The 12367-nt window shown below is 46.0% G+C and overlaps 1 protein-coding gene across 1 annotated transcript in view; it reads right to left on the bottom strand.

The window, feature by feature from the left end:
* LOC147710107 (zinc-binding protein A33-like) overlaps nt 1–10254 on the bottom strand; it is a 441227-nt gene extending 430973 nt beyond the window's left edge. Inside the window, exon 1 of the mRNA XM_086920807.1 lies at nt 10179–10254. The gene's annotated coding sequence lies outside the window, so the exon portion shown is untranslated. The remainder of the gene's footprint in view (nt 1–10178) is intronic.
* Between the last annotated feature and the right edge of the window lie 2113 nt (nt 10255–12367).

Genomic DNA, 12367 nt, shown 5'->3' with positions numbered 1-12367 from the left:
TATTTTGTGTGGTGTCTTAAATATTTACTGAAATGGTGTTTTTAAATGCTTTGCATACCTGTCTTTGAAGTTAAGCCTGTCTGCTCACAGCCACGTTACCAAGGGTTGAGTAAAGGAATACTTTTCTAAGACCTAAGCTGAGTCCTATCATGTGTTAGTGGCCTTATTGCCAGTAGCAGACCTACATTTGCCCCTACCAATAACCCACTTTTCAACATTTGGTGTTCAGCGGTGTGGATGAGGACTTGTGTTTAAAAAGTACACCTTTCAGTGAATATTTTAAGATTATAAAAATCCTCTAAATTGCCGTAGAACAAAACTTTTGAGTTTGATTTTTCGAATTTGGACTAAACTGTTTTTTATCCATTGTTTTGATTTTTCCAAATTGTTCTAAGTCTATTGTGCCTAGTGTTTGTGACCCAAAACTAGGGAACCATGGAGCTGGATCTGGCTAAACTGTCCCAGTTTAAGATGGCGGAGCTTAGGGAACAGTGTAGGCTTAGGGGGCTGCGTCCTGCAAAGATGACGAGGAAGGCAGGGTTGCTTGAGTCCCTAAAGGCCTGGGCCAGGGCAGCGGAGGAGAACCCAAGGGGTGGAAAGATGTTCCCCCCAACCTCACTCGAGAGGGGGGTGAGGATGAGACCTTTCCCATTGTGACTAGTGTTAGCCAGGTGAATCAAGGTGGTGGTGGGAGTGGGGAAGGGTCCCTTACTCATGTACCACTACTGTCCCTTGCAGAGAGACAGCTTCAGGCTCAATTAGAGTTGATTGCCTTGGAGAAAGAGAAATTTGAATTGGCTAAGAGAAAATGGGAGAGGGAGGAGAAAAGGTATGGTGGTAGCAAAAGTGAAGAAGATGCTGAAATGTCTAGGGTTGGTAGATTTGAACCTAAACTTCCCAAAGGCATAGTACCCAAGTAGACTGAGGGGGATGACATTGACAAGTGGCTAGCAGCTTTTGAGAGGGCCCTTAAAATGAGTAGGGTTCACTCTAGGAATTGGGGCGCACTCCTGTGGGAGTTGATTCCAGTAACTGGGAGGGATAGGCTCCTGACCCTGAAGGGAGAGGATGCAGAATCATACCAGCAGATGAAGGCATGCTTAGTCAAGAGATTTGGTCTGACTCCAGAACAGTACAGGGTGAAGTTTAGAGGCACGCAGAAATTGAGTTCAAAGTCTTGGGTAGACTTTGTGGACGTTTCAGTAAAGGCACTGGAAGGCTGGATTGTTGGTAACAAAGTTGACACATATGAGGGATTGTATAATTTGTTTTTGAAAGAACACATTTTGACTCATTGTGCAGAAGCGAAGTTACGCCAGTATCTAGTGGACTCTAAGCTAACAGACCCCAGAGAGCTGGGGGAATCAGCTGATGAGTGGGTGAGAACCCGGGTTTCCATTCAGCATCAGGGGGGTGACCAGAAGAAAGGAGGACAGGTTCCTTCCCAGGGGAAAGCCCAGGGAAATGAAGGTCAAAATCCTAAGGAGTCCTCCAAAGACCCACAAAAACCTGCACAAGGAGGGGGGGCTTGAGCCAACCCAAATTCAAGGGGATGGAGCTTCAGGGAAAGCCTGGTAGGTTCTTTGATCCCTCAAAGGTGGGTAAGTGCTTTGACTGTAACCAGCCAGGGCATAAGCAGGTAGATGCTGTCTGCGCCAAGAAGCTTCCCCCTGAGGGGCCATCCACAGGGATTGCCAGTGTCAGTGTAGGGGTGGAGGGTGGGGTACAGAACAGGCAGGTGGTGGAAGCAACCTTAGTATCCCTGGGTGGGGTGAGTATTGCCACCCTTGCTGCCTTACCTCCAAACATGGACAAGTACAGGTAGAGGCCTAAAGTGAATGGGACTGAGATTGAGGCTTTCAGAGACACTGGGGCTAGTGTAACTATGGTCCTGGATAAACTGGTGCCGCCAGAGAGGTTGTGACCATGTTACTGGCCACTGATGAGGGTGTGGAGGAGGAAACTGAGCCTGTGCCCGACCTCCTCTCCACCAATGTGCAAGATGGGTCAGTGAAGGGAGTTGTGCTCTCTCCCAAGTTGACAGACCAGCAGCACCGAGGCTGTAAGCAGGTGCTGGAGCAGTTTGCTGGCCTGTTCTCTCTGACCCCAGGCATCACTGAGTGGTATGTGCACCACATTGACACCGGTGACAGCCGACTTGTCAAAAATAAAATGTACAGATCATCTGATCATGTCAGAGCCAGCATTAAGGCTGAGGTTGCTAAGATGTTGGAGCTGGGGGTAATTGAACCGTCTGAGAGTCCATGGGCCAGTCCAATGATACTGGTACCTAAACCTAATCCTCGTGTGGGACCCAAGGAGTTAAGGTTCTGTGTGGACTACAGAGGTTTGAATGCAGTCACAAAGACGGACGCTCACCCTATACCTAGAGCTGATGAGCTCATTGATAGGCTAGGGGCTGCTAAGTACCTGAGTACTTTTGATTTGACTTGAGGTTACTGGCAGATTGCCCTCACTGATGGAGCAAAGGAGAGGTCAGCATTCTCCACACCAGAGGGACATTATCAGTTCAAGGTAATGCCCTTTGGATTAAAGAATGCGCCTGCCACCTTCCAAAGGTTGGTGAACAGGGTCTTGTCTGGGTTGGAACAGTTCAGTGCAGCTTACCTGGATGATATAGCTGTATACAGTTCTACCTGGGGGGATCACTTAAACCACCTAAGGGGAATGATTCAGGGCATGCTGCAGGCAGGCCTGACCATTAAGGCAAGCAAGTGCCAAATAGGGCAGAGTTCTGTGGTGTACCTGGGCCACCTGGTGGGTGGGGGCCATGTACCGCCTCTCCAAGCTAAAATACAAACTATTTTGGGTTGGACAGCTCCTGTTACCCAGACTCAGGTCAGGGCATTCCTTGGACTGACAGGGTACTATAGAAGGTTTGTTCAAAATTATGGGACCATTGTGGGGCCCCTAACAGAACTGACTTCTAAAAAGAGGCCCAAAAAGGTGATTTGGACCCCAGAGTGTCAGACAGCTTTTGACACTCTGAAAGCTGCTATGTATTCAGCACCAGTGTTACTGGCCCCTGACTACACAAAAGAAATTGTAGTTTAGACTGATGCTTCAGAGCAAGGGATTGGTGCAGTTTTGTCACAGCTGAATGAAGGGAGCCATGACCAGCCAGTTGCCTTTATTAGCAGAAGGCTTCTTCCCAGAGAGCAGAGGTGGAGTGGCATTGAGAGAGAGGCTTTTGCTGTGGTGTGGTCACTGAAAAAGTTGAGACCATATTTGTTTGGGACTCGCTTTCGTGTTCAAACTGACCACAGGCCTCTCAGGAGGCTCATGCAGATGAGAGGGGAGAATCCCAAGCTGTTAAGATGGTCCATTTCCCTACAGGGAATGGACTTTACAGTGGAACACAGACCTGGGGTTGCCCATGCCAATGCAGATGGACTTTCCAGGTTTTTCCACTTAGCCGATGAGGACTACCAGGGTGTAGGTTAGTAACCCATCACCTTTCGTTTGGGGGGGGCTATGTTGCAAAGTCATCCTGTGCCCTGGGCACCCCCCAACTTTTTGCTGACTGGAATTGGTGGTAACTGACTCTGACTGACCCTGGGCTCTGTTTAACCAGGCCCAGGGCCAGAGCCAAGCCAAAAGGAACACATTAGAACACAGTTAAGACAGCCGACCTACACTAGGGTACACTTTAGTATGGTGGGTTACCCCTGTAGTTGGCATGACCTACCACCTAAGCCCCTAGTATGTAGTAGGACAGGGGATTGAAACTACTAGAAGTCTCCAGTATCCTGGGGCATGGCAGTTTAGAGGCCTGCAGATTCTCTGCACCAGCATGTGTGCAGTGCTGAAGCCTGAGGTCAGTTTAAAAGCTGCACTCGTGGCCAGGACAGTTTTTTAAAGCTTAAATTGTGCACAAACTCGACTTTGGGAGTAGGGGTCCTTAAAAATAAAAAAAACTACCATGTTTTACATATTAGGGACCCCCAGGGTCACCACTAGGTATCCTAGGGGTGGGGGGTCAGTTATCTATAAGGAGCACCCTTATAAAATGAGTTTTTAGAAGCCTGGGTAAAGTGAAATTTTACATTTCACTCCCCACATTGTCTTAAAGAGGTGCTCAAATTCGACTTTGATGCTGGAAGAATTGGTTAAGGGTGATCTGCAATATTTCTGAAGATTCAGAACCCCTGAAGTCTCCCCTACTTGCACAGGAGGTGGGGGTCCGGTAGAAATTAGGGAAATACTTATAAAATATGGTTTTATAAGCCCTGGTGCTACAAAAGTGGCGCAAGTCATTTTCCCCATTGCAAACCCCATGGCCCATAGGTTAACATGGTAGTAAGTGATTGATTAATAAATATTGATAGGAGAGGAATAGCCGGACCATTCAAAGACTTCCCAGAATGGTCGTATTAAATCCAACGATATCATATTGTTGAATTTCTCCTAAAGTGTACATACAATAAGTTATGAGACTTTCTTGTTTGTAAGTCCAAATTCAGCCTTTCAGTGGTCTGCCCTGATTGGTCAGAGTTAAGTGGATTAGCCAGGCTGCTGGGAGGGCAGTGATCTGTTCTATAAGAATGCCAGGCCAGGAGGTGGCGTCGTAAACTACGCTCTTCAAAGGCAAGAGGGGAGGCCTGGGTTTTAGTCCACTTTGACAGTAGTGACCCATAGTCAGGACTAGGCTTTGGTATTTGCAGATGTTACTGGGATGGTCCATGGAAATGAGATATCCCAGGTGGTGTGTTTTGCCAGCTCTTACCTCCTTGCTGGAAAATCAGCCATTATGGATTTGGAAGGATGATGCACTCTGGGTCAAAACTAATGCCACACTCCACCAGATGTGGTCATAACTAGGAGGAGTTGCCCTGCTCTCATTGGTCAGCAGTGACCTGGTGCTTGACCCAGAGAATTTTGAATAAGTATATGAGAGGGGCAGAGCCCTCCGATCTGCTGCTTGAAACTGAATGAAGCAAGAAGTGCCCTGCTGAAGATTTTGCTGTGTGCAAGGAACTCTAAGGCATGACCTATGAAGACTGCAACCTCTGAAACTACAGCCCTGTGGATTACCTTGCTGCCAAAAGACTCAAGAGTGGAAACTCCCTGCAAGCTACAGGTTAACAGAGCTCACCTGAACAGCCCCACAAGGAATTCAAAGCCTGGAGTACCAGTGGATTTGTAAGGGTTTTGTTCAAGTGGATTGCGGAATTGAAGTTTCCCACTTTCAAGGACCCTCTTGGAGATTCCAGAACCTTGGATTGTGTGTTGGATACTTTGGTACCTGCAAGCAGAATGCCAGGAAGAAGTTCTAACTGTACCCCTACAGAGGATTATTTTCGTTTTGGTGTCATTTAAAAGATACAAATATTACCTATTTTTATAAATTGGTGTTGGATATTTATTTTGTGTGGTGCCTTAATTATTTACTGAAATGGTGTTTTTAAATGCTTTACATACCTGTCTTTGAAGTTAAGCCTGTCTGCTCGCAGCCACGTTACCAAGGGTTGAGCAAAGGAATACTTTTCTAAGACCTATTCTGAGTCCTATCATGTGTTAGTGGCCTTATTGGCAGTGGCAGACCTACATTTGCCCCTACCAATAAGCCACTTTCCAACAACTTCTTTAATCACATTTTTGGTTTGATCTGCTTTCGCCTTCCATGCCAAAAGTTTGCCACATCCTTCCCCATATTCATAGTTAGCAAATTTACTTGCTTCACATTTTTGCTTTACCTTAATCTCCAAATAATAAGCTGAATTAATTTTCGCTTTTGCTAATTCTGTGGTAAGACCCAAGCCATTAGTTGGATTTGAACTACACCATATGTTCCCCCGTATTGCTTTGATTGTATCTTTTAAACCTTTTTATTGTGTGACACATTATTACCAACTAATATGCCTTTGATGTAAGCTTTATACATGTCCCATACCTTATTTAATGGAGCTGAGTCCAGGTTAAAAAGAAAAAACTTGTTCGTAGAGTTTTTCAATTTGTCAATTATCAAAGCATCTAAAAGTAGCGATTGGTTCAAAGTCCAGCGCCTTTCGGCTGACTTTTCTTTCATCAAAAATTGCAGTGAAACTGCCGAATGATCGGATAAGTGCTTTAGAATATGTACCACACTCTTAAGATGGTCACTAATAGTGGCTGTTACCAGGAAAAAATATATCCTCGATCGGTGACTGTGTTTCTTGTTATGGTAAATATATCTTCCTGGCTCTGACCCCAACTTTACGCCTTTTAAGGACCAAATATCGACAAAACCTAGGTCTTGGATTATTTGTGTTAGGGTCGCTCTCAATTTTGGTGCAGAGACAGCCGCTCTCTTCGACGTTGTACCCTGTGCAAGATTACGGGGTACATTAAAATCCCCCCCATGATAAAGGGTTTGTTTATCTCAATTAAACGTAAAAATAATGTGCTTAGGGGAGTCGAGTCATCCGGGTTTGACCCATAATAACCTACGAGTGCGGCCCAATTTCCCTGGATCTTTGCCTTTGCTATTACTCCTCTTCCTAATGGATCAACCCAAGTTTCACCTAAAATACATTGGGAAGCTTTTTAAAACACAATTGCAACCCCTTTTACTGTAACTGCTTGAGCGGTACAAAAACAACGGTCTATCCATGGAAGACTTTATAAAATTTCCGACCATTCTTCTTTTAAGAGATGCGATTCTTGAATAAAAATAATATCTGAATCACACAACTTCAAATACTCTAATATCCTTCTCCTTCTTGGTATCACCCTCAACCCATTGACGTCCCATGTCAGAATTTTCAGACATCTAGACTTAGTTTGATCTGCCATTCAGATGGGTAATGTTCCAGTAATTTTTTGAGTAACTCCAATATTCAAACAATAAAGACAGCCATAACACATCTAAACTAACTGAAAAACTAAACATATATGACATTTGAGGATTTTTTTGCTTTTTTCCCACATGCTCCCCCACCCTTTCTGATTCTTATTTTTTTGCTTTTTCCTAAATTTCGATGTTATGCCCATTACCCACCCCACCCTCTCCGGCGGAACCCTCCCTAACAACTTGAGGTATACCGGTGACACCTCTTCTTTGATCTCTCCTACCTCCTGATGGACTTATAAATATCACTATTCTACCGCTTGTGCTTTAATCTGTTCTACAAAAGACTCTCACATCATTTGGATCACGGAAATTATGCATCTTATTTTTCCTCATGGCCCTCAGGGTTGCGGGGAACCAGATAGTCACATTGGCGCCAAGATCTCTTAGTTCCTGAATATATTTGCCAAGCTCCCACTGTCTATCCAGTGTTGTATGGGATATATCAGCCCTTATACGGAATGACCAGTCATTTTTCCTGAATCATCCCGCTAGTTGTGCTACTGTAAGGATACTTTCTTTCAGACAATACTCAGTTGGTGATATCTTTTTGGCAAAACACTGAGAATGTCAAACAGCGATTTGTCACCTGCAGGGACAAAAATTGCCATTGGGATGTCCCGCAACTGTTTCCAACTGAATGGGGTAAAACAGAGATTATTCTGTTTTTCAAAGCCCTGCTATTTTGGGCTGAGGAATGGTGGCTGTCGTAACTTGGCCCCGCCCCATTGCCCAGTAGAATTGCCAGGAACCTGGGCATACTTGTAGATGACAAACTATCTGTGAGAGGCTAAATCACCTCTGTTTGCAGTACCTGTTTTTGCACAATGAGCCTCCTCAAGAAAACCTTTTGGTGGCTTCCTTCGAGCTCCCGGATGACACTCACCCAGGCATTAACCATCAGCCACCTGGATTATTGAAATGTCCTAATTCTCGCTTTTAATACATCCTTTCTATCAGAATTGCAGGTTGTCCAAAAAGACCGCCACCCGTATGGTAAACAACCTGCCTTCCAGGACACTGGCAGCCCGATGCTTAGAACCATAAATTGGCTCCCCATTCGAAACAGAGCACTGTCCACACTGCTCTGCCTGACCCACAAATCTTTGTCAGGCTGTGACCCAAAGTACCTTTAGGACATATACACTCTGTATGTATGTAATGTATTGCGACTTATATAGCGCACGTATCACCCGAAGGCATCAAGGCCCTTGCCTTGGGAACCCCGTCCTGGCTTTTCCCTGTGAGATAACCCGTACTGGGCATCCCCAAGGTGAAAGCCAGGCATCCAGCAGCGGGTGGGCCGCCGTAGTGGAGATTAAGCAGCTATTGCCCAGAGTTGCAGCGTGGGACCCCATGATTAGAATAGGCACCGAGGCGAGAATTATCGAGTCCGTGGACATTTTTGGGTTCAGGACCCTGCTGCGTCGGGAATTGAACCCTGGTCCCGGGCCAGACCTCTGCATCAGGGTCTGCCGCTCTAATCTGCACCTCACAAACAGGAATTTAAGATCTAGTTCTCAATTTCTTCTATGTCCCAGGCATATTCACTGAGCTATAATGTGTGCCCAAGCCTTATGCTATCTTGGCCTGCACCATTGGAACAAGCTCCCCTGTGCATCAGTGCATGCACTAGCCTGTTGTAATGCTGCCTCCACTGCATCTAGCTGCTGGTCACAAGCTCCCAGATATCCCTTTGGGGAAGAGTCATGCGCTTTATCAAGACCTTAATAACATAACATTCCATTCTCAGGCTCCTCCTATACTGCTACACCTGCACCTCCTCTCTTCAGCTGCACCTGCTGTGTCTCTGTTTCCACTGCACCTGCATCCCTTGTTCTGCTGCATCTCCATCATTGCCCCTCACCGTCTCAGCTCCTGAATCCCTCATCCTGCTGCACCTCTTGACATGCGACTGCAGCGGCGCTGTACGCCATTCTCCCAAGGCAATGGTGAACCTGTCAACCATGCGCTGTGTGACTCACTCACACATCCATCTAAGCATTGACTCAGCTGCACATTCACCCACTCACATATTCACACAACTCGCCAACCAAAAGACTTTCTTTAAAAAGGCCAGACGTATTATCGTTGCCAATGCTTTTTATGTCTTTCTCCATGATCCTCTTGCAGAAACAGGGACTCTTGTCATGACTGCGTATAGTACTTTGCTGCTGCATACATACTTACCTCTGTCTAGACTCACCCTCTGATTCTGTCTCTGCCTTCCATCATATATGGTGCTCATGGTCTTTCTGCTAGGTTCACACAAACACCACACACTCACATACACAGCCTCTCCCATCTCAGAACCACCCGCCCTGCCTTCAATCATGTACGGAGCTCCACTGCCTTTCTGCTAGAGTCACACAAACACCATACACTTACGTACACAGCCACCTCCCATCTTAGAACCCACCTACCTTCTTTCAAATATGTATGGTGCACTTCTGCCTTTTGGCTAGAGTCTTTAAAACTCAGTAAGCGTATATCCCATCACTAAAGAAGAGGCCAAGGACTGAATGGGCATTGAACACTGATTTAATCACACTGGGTACAGAGGAGTTAAATATCACTTGGTGGTGAAGTCAGAATGCGTCTGTTTGTTGATTTCTTTTTCCCTCAGTAAATTTGTCTAGCTACTGAAGCCTGCATGTGTGATTGGTGACTGCCCTTGTGTGTTGAGGATCCGTGTGTGTCTATAGGGTTCTCTCTTTGAGCATTAAAGTGTTTGTGTGCATCAGTCAGTGACTGCATGTCTGGTAGTGGCTGGGTTCCATGTGCCCTGATATTTGTAGGTCATGTGCGCACTGACACGTGTGTGCCTGGACTGTGTATGTTTCTGTCTGTGTGTTGAACTGTGTGTGCATGAACGCATGCAGGTGTTTTGCTGTAGGTGCGCTGTATATCGATATGCATGTTGCTATCTTCATATGGGTCTACATGTGTGTGATCTATGCCAATATATGCATGCACTGAACAAATGTCGGAGCTGTTGGCTTTGTCGATGCTTGTTTGAAAAGGCACTATAGGTCGCTCTAATGGTTGCAGGTCCATTTGTCTCCTGTCTGCCTGTATCCTCCCAGATTGTAACTCCCAGTTGTTTTACACTTTGTTGCAGTGCCCGAGGTGAAGTGCTTTGCAGCCACAGCATGTCACGAGCTTGTCAGGCTGCAGTTGGCTCTAAGACTCGTTTAGCAAAAGAAATGAGCGCGGCCTGGGAGGGACAAAAGTGCTCTGTGCTATTTTCACAACAGATTTAAATATGCACCATGAGATGCTTACAACATGAAGGACATGCAGTGAATGTTGATAAATGGTTACTCACCTGCCTGAAGACAAGAACCTCTCTGGGCTCAGGGACCAGGTGCAGCAAAGAAACTTCTGACAAGTGTGGCCAGGCTGCAGCTTTGGAATAAAAGGCAACAGCTGGGATCAAAGTCTGAATTCTGGCCTTGGGGGTGATTTCCACATATAGAAATGTAAACAGTGCAGTTTATAGGAAGCAGGGTTAAATGCAGAGAGGGGCTGGGGCAGCCCCTCCTGGAGTTCATGCCAGCTTGATTGCAGCTTCTGTCTCCTCACAGGGAGGGATGGCTGTGCCCTCTGTGCCCTCGATGTGCTGAGGGGCTTCAGCTGCTGACCCTTCTCCAACAGTGCACCGGGAATGGGGCACATGTATGTGCATGTCCATGCCGCCTTCTTTCTGCCCCCCCCCCCCCCCCGCCCCCCCCCCCCCACACTGATTACAAAATGATGAAATCTCGTTGTCAAAGACTGGGATGAAATCAGGAATTACTGGGTGAATCAGACCCCGGATTACAGTTTCCATCTCAATCCCTCTTGTCTTTGAGGCCCCTCAGGCTCCGGTTCATCAGGGATTCGATTTCTCTCCCCCTGATTTACGCCCCCCCCCCCCCACCCCCCCATGGGTAACTCCAGGGTATGGGCGGATTGGTCTGTTTTCTGAGCGCTTTGTAATAAGGGCCTTTATTGTCAGAGTGAAGTGCCTGGCTGTGGGTGTCCTGCTGAGCACCGCATGCCCCCTGGTGAGATGGAGGCCATGTCCATCAGAGACAGAGAGAGTTTCACCCCCCCCCCCCCCCCTCAGAATCAGAGATTAGGAGGAAGTGATGCTTCCCAGGGGGAGCCTATGATACTGGAGCTGCTGTTGTAACTGCATCTGTCTGCGCAAAGGATTCAGGGTAAGAAGCCTTGGTGGAGTCTTAGAAGGAAATAGGTACCACAGTAAACAAGCATTGGCAAAGCCAATAGGTCTGGCACTGGCTGCCTAACTATTAGCTTTTCCACTGCTTGTTCCCTTTCAATCGTGCTTAGCAAAGTGTAACAAACATCATTCAAAGATGGCTGCATACAGATGCACAGGTAGTGATCTCTGAATCACTTTAGTTTCCCAGATTTAAAGATTGGTGCTGCTAATAGTGCACACATGGGCAGGGCCACGGTGCAAGCACCAGCAAAGCTTGGTGTGTCTCTGGCAGTCTTTACAGAATAGAACAAGCCCTCTAAAGGACATTAGCTGTGACGTTTGCATGAAAATACACCCATCAAACGTAGCACCTTAATTTAATTACTAATCGACGATACTGAAAAACTAGTCGCAAACATTGAACACATTTTCATGCTGAGTGCAAATCCAAAATGCAAGGACTAATTGATTCTGCAAACCTTCCCATGATTTCATAAATATTAGGCAATCTGTCTGGCTTTTCAGTAATGAAAGTTAAGTGACTTCCCATTTTTGCTATTTTGTATGTGTGCTGGCTCCATTCGGCCATCTAGCGGCCTGCCATGCTCTTGAAGCTGGCACCTTCAATTGTATGTACCCTCTTGGTAGGAATAGAAGACATCTCTCTTTGTTCGTGTTTAGAAATAATGAAAGAATGATGCGACGCCTGCTCCACACTCCCTCCACCAAGCTGTGTGAGTACAGTGTGTTAGTGGCTCAAACAGGATGTTGCTCATAATGCTGCAGAACTCCCCTTTACTGATAGGGGGCGTGGTAATCAATGAATCACAATATATGAGATTCAAAGAAGAAACTTACCTGCATTAAAGAAAAACAATTATGAGCCAGCGACAAAAGGTATACAATTATAGCATAGTTTTCCACTCGATATATCTTAGAAATGTGAAACAGCAAATATTTTATTGATTACTTTTCAAGGAAAAGAAATAATCAATACATCCTTTTGTCCATATTTCTTTTTTGGCATCTCATTTTCCAGGACTAGAAATCCAGCAGTGTAGGAATGCAGTCGCATGGAGTTCCTTGCCTTCTGGGGCCTCGCACTGAAAGGAATTGTGCGCTTTGAAAATTCGTAAAACTCAGACTATGACTCAAGTGTCATCAAAAATGTACTGAGAATTAAAGGACATTTACATTAATCAAGATAACAGGATGAAACAGCAAAGATGCTCTATTCAAAGGCCACTGGAAATACAGTGGCATAATAAGTGCCTCTAGCAATGGAATGTATGTGACACCCAGACACA

The sequence above is a fragment of the Lissotriton vulgaris genome, chromosome 5, assembly GCF_964263255.1.
Source record: "Lissotriton vulgaris chromosome 5, aLisVul1.2, whole genome shotgun sequence".
NCBI classification, from domain to species: domain Eukaryota; kingdom Metazoa; phylum Chordata; class Amphibia; order Caudata; family Salamandridae; genus Lissotriton; species Lissotriton vulgaris.
Note: the sequence above shows the minus strand (reverse complement) of the source record. Positions and strands in the feature narration are given on the sequence as shown.